Here is a 6,537-nt window from a genome sequence, read left to right on the forward strand (position 1 = left end):
TTACTATCTCAACACATTAAGCATTGATAATAGTTAAAAAGACAAATCTCAACAATAAATGAAACTTTTCAAGTCCTTGCCCCTTGCTGCGGCTGCAATCAATCTTGCATCAATTTGCAAGCGCAGCCCATTCCTCCTGTCATCTAGCATAAAATGCATGGAGTACAAACACAAATAAAAATGCAGCCATTTTAACTTAGAAAGCCAAAGGAATCAAGTAGTGATACACTCTACTTGCACCAACCCCTCTCATTAACAGTTTGATCAAGTGTTGTACCATGAACTTGTCAATTTGAGCCTGCTTTGTTGGGTCGTATAAACTCAAACGAATACAAAAACACAATTGATGTAGTATAGTAGAATAGCATTTAAAATAGTATGTTATAACCAAATTTATTGACCGCTAAAATATCTTACCAAGCATTGCAAGTGCTATTATTTTATTCACATTTTTTTCATAGTAAGCAAGAAAAATTGAAATAAAAAAAATAAAAAATACCACCTGCCCCGATTTTTGTTTTTCAAGAGTGATAAAATAAAATAATTCAGAAATTGATATATATTAAATAAATAAAATTAGGAATCCAAAAAAATTTAAACATACACAGCACAAATTTTTTAAGGGTAAAAATAACACTAAAAACAACAAATGAAAAGAGACAAATACTTATAATGATTGTCTCCTCCTACATTCCATGTTCCGAACATGATGGATTCCTTCACTCTAGCATACTCTGCACACATGATGCAAATAAAGAAGGCATTTTTTATGTCCTAAAATTTGATGTTTTATTCTTTCTTTTACTTTTGTCCTATATTTGATCTTCCTAAAGATATAATCTAAAGTTTCTCCATCTTTACCTTAGCATCCATTCTCTCAACCTCCCCTTGTAAGTCTGCCTTCCTCAGAGACACTGACTATGTGCCCTTCATCTCAGTTCAATTTGCTGCCTTTAATCACTCCGCTCAATTTGCCCGTTCTGAATTTGCCGACATTAATATGTGAAACTCTAAGAATCGCACCTTAATTTGAGTTTGTAGAATCAAACTTCAAAATCATCAAAAACTATTTAATTCGCATATGCAGTTTAAACCTTACAATAGAAAAATTTAAAGTTCTTAAAATAATAAATAGATATCTTTTTATTCCACAAAGCATGTTTAGAAATTTAAACATATACACAATGAAAGTAAAAAAAGTAACACCTCATTTAAATTCCTAAAGAAGCCACCTTAAATTATTTAACTTACATTGTGAGTAATTCTTTTTATCAAACTAAGCATTTTTTTAACTACCAACTAATTCATTTTTCTTACACCTGATTTAAAGGATATTGTTTGTTACATTGAAACTGTCTAGCCAAAATTTATTTCCGGAGACAATGACAGTCCACTTTCATCATTGGCAGTACTACTAAAGGATAAAAAGAATATTTATTATTTACTCTCAACAGTGCCTATTAATCAAGAACTAATGCAAAATAAAACTGAACCCAAACTTACTATACAGAATGTTGTGGAGGAGAAGTCTATATAAGCCAAATCAATCAGGACTGTGACTGAAAGAAGATAGGGAAGTACGTTGTTGCTTTCAAAATCAGCTATATTTCATATTCATATACTCAGTTATAAAAATAAAACTACACAATTTGAGGGTGTTCTTCCCTTTTGAAATTAGGATTTGAACAAAATTTGACGGCAATTTTTCATTTGAAAATCAGAGCTTGAGTCTACAAATTTAAGATATTAATATATTAAGATACATAGTTAGCTACAACATGCACTTCTTGCTAAAATTAATATGATTCAACATAGACACTTGTTTGGAGAGAAGTCCCAACTTTGAGTTTTAAATAAATTAGAAATCATGTTGGTGATTGGGTTTCCTTTATTATATTTTAAAATTACCGAGACATGTTCAAACACACATATTGACAGACTCCCATAATTTTTTTCCACCTAAAATTGTATATTTATCATCTGACATCCTATAATTATCCTATCATGCTTAATTTACTTCATTCCATTCCTTATCATACATTTTATCAATTGGTACAACCTTAAGAAGATCATAGGTATTCAAAAATATAAGTGAACAATTTGCAGTAAATAAAGGATACATACCTAGATATTAACATCTATGATGACAGGATACTGATATTGAAAGGCAGGCACTTGTGCCAGAAAATCCTATAAATAGAGCATAAAACAAACAAAATTGAATTAGTTGACAGAAAAACCATTTTTGTTTGGCCAAATAAAATGAACACCTTAAAAATAATGAAAAAAGAAAATGAAAAAAATACAACATTTCATTTTTTTTTTGTTTGATAATTAAAACAAAAAACAGCATTACCCTTGTAAAACCCTGCACAAAACTTTTACTATATTCCTATACTTCATTTTTTGAACTTACAAAAACTCTAAAATATGGTCTTGTTTTTTTCGGTTTTTTTTTTTTTAATCATCAGTTGCATTGCAGCAGTAATAAATGACACCCTGACTAAGAATCTAGATATACAGTCAAAATGGAGCCAAAAAATGTTTGGAACAGGGTACTCTTTTGTTGATGCATGGCCGCTTCACATAGCTGCAACAATGATAGACACAATTGCAACATCACTATTAAAGCAAACATAGAAAACAAAATCACTTGAAATTAAAATGCAATGAACAAAAACTTGATCTAAAAGAGTAATAATATAATACATGCATGGATGTATATATAGATATATAAATGTAGATGCGTGCCTGTTGTAGACTCTTGAAACTTGCATTCTCTTAGAGCAGGTGATCCACTTTACCCAACATACCACAACATGGAACAAACGAAAATTTTAAGGACCAAATTATCATAAATTCATAATGGAATTGAGTAACTAAAAGGGGGAGAATTATCATCATACTGAAGAAGGAGGGGGACTCAACACATAAAAGAACTAAGAAAAGTGAAAATTAGAAAAATATCTTTAAGTTCAAAAAAATGAACGAAAAAAATAAAGTTCCTAAATTTCTGATATGACGTATAAAGCTAAAACATTGAAAACAAATTATTAATCAGAATAAGAAAAGAATTAAGAAAAAGTGAAATTAATCCAAAGCAAGATTTTAAACTCACGTCACACCACCAAATACTTTGATCATTTTGAAAAGTTGAAATTAGAACTTACCGAAGAAAGAATGTTGCCTAAGATCCCAGTGTAAAGGGTATAGTGCCTTGCATCCCCCCTTCTGAACCCTATGTCTCCTTCGTTATCTGAACACTCACAAATTAAAACACTTAATTGAAAACAACACCTATGGAGGAACAATTTAAGTAATGAAAGCTGTGAACCACACCTTTAGAAGTCCACTTGTCTTGTGCAGCTCACACCTAACCTTGATACCTTTGCCAATTTCAACCACCTGCCATGAAAATTCATTTATTTTCCTTACAAAACAAAGTATCATTGAGAATTTGGTAGAGTAATCCGTGCTCATAAATTGTAACAATAGTGCTAGGAGATCGCCATATATAGAAAACCCATAAAAATAAGATAAAATAGTCAATTGATTCAAGAGAGAACCTCAATAGCTTTGCCAATTTAAGTTATAAGTGAGTTAAAAACTCACACAGTTGAAAACTGCCTGAGCTCCTGGTCCTGGACATAAAAGAAAACATTTTGTGAACCCTAACCCAGTTGATACAAATGATACAGCTACTGTTTAAATCCCAACTCCAACTCCATATCATCCTACCTAAACCATGAATGCAAAAAGAAGAAAGCCTTTCATATGTGAACGCTGATGGATTAGGGAGAGTGAACGGCACTAAGAATTAATTTCAAAAGCCTTTCAAAATCGTTTTAGAGGAGTCACTATTTAATTTCAAAAGCAAAATTCTAGATTCACTGCCATATTTTTTCAAAGAATTAAAAGCCCTTTGACAATAACATTAACTCTATAAATTAAAAACATAACCCATAACGTATATCGAAAAATTAGAATATATTACATCTTCATCATAAAAACTAAAATGGCTTGACATGATCCTTTAAAATTGTCGTCATTGTTCCTAATAGTATGAAAATGAATGTGTTTAGATCTCTGGTGTCAATCAGCAGAGGCATTAATAGAATTCAAGTCTACCTTGAAAGGAATATCTGCTTGGAACTTTAGCATCATTTAGAATGGCAATGGTCAAAAACATGAAGGCTAGAAGTTGAATTTCCATATTAGTTCAATGAGCATGAGGCCAAACTGCAATCAGAAATTAAGAAAACCAACTTGATTAATATTCATTCAATGGTTTTCATAATGAATTACACATTATAATAACATCACTATCCAATTACCACTATTCGGATGGTGATAGATACTGTATAGATCTGAACGCAAACAAAACAAAACAAACTAAATTAATTTATATACAAAGCAAGATCAAATGAGATTATGTTAATGAAGAAATAGGAGAGCAACAAACCGTATAGATCTTCATTCTTTGGAAAATAGCTTTGCTGGTTAAGACTGTACTAACAATAATACTCAATCCTGCTTCAGTCGAGACAATTTCAGAAGCACTTCTTGATTCTTTATTAATTCTCTTTTGAGTTTAAATTCGCGTACCAATTTCAAATGGTAAAATTACGCTCAAATTTAAAAATTCAAAAGAAAAAAACCGCTCAAATTGGAGTGGGTTTCACTGAAACTACATGCTTAAACCAATGGATAATAAACTCTCAAACCAACCTAAGGTTACCCGGTTTAAAAGACACTACACAAAGCTAACGATGGTAAAAGCCAGATCTGTGAATAAGGGTGAATCACATCGTGTTAAGAAAATATTAAATAAATTTCTACTTAAAAATAATTACCTCTGCAACACCGTCGATGGTAGGATCTCAGAGCTCTCGTTCTCTTCGCCGTGTCATCAACTTGCTTCTAGCTACTCCTTCTTCACTGTTGGCAGGAACACCACTCGCCGCTGCCGCTGTTCTAACGGCGGTTCCTCTGTTTGCATTGCAAGCAAAGTTTTTGTGTTTACTCCGGTGAGGGTGCTGAGCTTCCGTACCAGCAGGCAAAGAGAACGATGGAGAGAGATTTGAGTTTTTGAATTTTGAAATACAGTAGCTTATGAAAAAGGTTGCCGCTAAATGTTCAAGTTTTATCATTCTAGATATATATTTACTTTGATACCCTTACTCTTTAGCGTGCTATGTGTCGTTCAGACAGGTTAGACACTTGTCGAATAAAGAACCATTTACTGCTCTCTTTTTATATATACTAACGTCCATGTTCAGTCGCTTTTCTATTAGTTTTAAGAAATTAATTTTATCTTTTTAATATATTATTCGTTCTTCAAATTTATTAGATCACTATTTTTTTATTTTAATATTAACGTGATTTTATTTATATCATATTTTAGTATTGGTGTTAATATATTATTCACCCTTTAAATTTGTCAAATAAATATTTTTTTCATCATTTCAAAATTAATTTAGCCTTAGTTATATGATATTTTGTTAAAATTAAAATTACTATAAAAAATTTTTAAAATGTTAAATTATAAAAGCACACATTAAAGATATGTATATGTTATCAGAAAAAGATATAGTTAAAAAAAACGACAAAAATGTTATCCTAATTTAATATCAATAATTATAAAAAAATTACTCAATTAATGTAAGTTATTTAATATTTGTAAGAAATATAAAATAAATAAATTTAAATTAAAAAATAAGAAAAAAAATATGTTGTTATTATGTGTAACAAAATCAAGATAAAAATTTACTAATATTATTTACAAATTAGTTATTTATATATTAAATTTATTTATTTTCTCAATCCTATTTAATTTGAAGCAAATTTAAAAATTTAAATTCAAAACCCACTTTATCTTTATGCATAATTCTAATAGATAAAAATATTTATTTCTTTAATCTTATATTGAACATATTTAATTATTTTTAATTTTATTATTATTTCTAAGTTATTAATTTTTATTTTGATTATATCATCTCATCATATCATACACTATTATTTATTTTATTATTCTTTTTACATGTATAACTATTATTGTTTTGTCGTCATTATTATGTTGCCTGTTTTATTCCACTTCCTTTTTTTCTTCTTTTATTAACCCCAACCACAATCAATTACCACGATACCATTATCACAACTCTTATTTTTGTTTATCACTTTGATCCATAACTATCCATTGTGTTAACTTTTAAGTTGTTAAAGAATTATTTTCTTGTTTGATTTAGATATCTAGATGCATAACTATTATATAGATACTTATTTTTCATAGTTACTTTTTAAGTCATATTTTATCATTTTAAAAAAATTAAGATATCTCAAGCATTCAAAAATCTTGTATTGAATAATTAAATAAAAAATTATAAGTTATTTAATTTTTTAATATATAGAATAATTAAATTTAAATTAATTTAGGTATAATACAAAAATCATTACGTTGTTATTATGTGTAACAATGAAAATAAAAATTTATAAAAATTTATAAATTTATTTATTTTTCAATTTTATTTAACTTGAAGC

The 6,537-nt window shown here is 28.9% G+C and overlaps 1 long non-coding RNA gene across 8 annotated transcripts; it reads right to left on the bottom strand.

Annotated features, from left to right (window-relative positions):
• LOC107616727 lies at positions 1–5,124 on the bottom strand. 8 transcript variants are annotated; one of them, XR_002353535.1, is made up of 10 exons: positions 4,854–5,124; positions 4,463–4,530; positions 4,335–4,367; positions 4,129–4,239; positions 3,567–3,641; positions 3,340–3,405; positions 3,171–3,256; positions 2,125–2,190; positions 862–980; positions 1–734 (listed from the first exon to the last, which is right to left on the bottom strand). It is a non-coding gene; the product is annotated as an uncharacterized LOC107616727 (long non-coding RNA). The 8 variants fall into 8 exon arrangements; XR_002353532.1 differs by adding an exon at positions 1,504–1,559 and having other exon boundaries at positions 1–980; XR_002353534.1 differs by having other exon boundaries at positions 862–1,559.

Source organism: Arachis ipaensis, chromosome B09, assembly GCF_000816755.2.
Source record: "Arachis ipaensis cultivar K30076 chromosome B09, Araip1.1, whole genome shotgun sequence".
Lineage (NCBI taxonomy): Eukaryota > Viridiplantae > Streptophyta > Magnoliopsida > Fabales > Fabaceae > Arachis > Arachis ipaensis.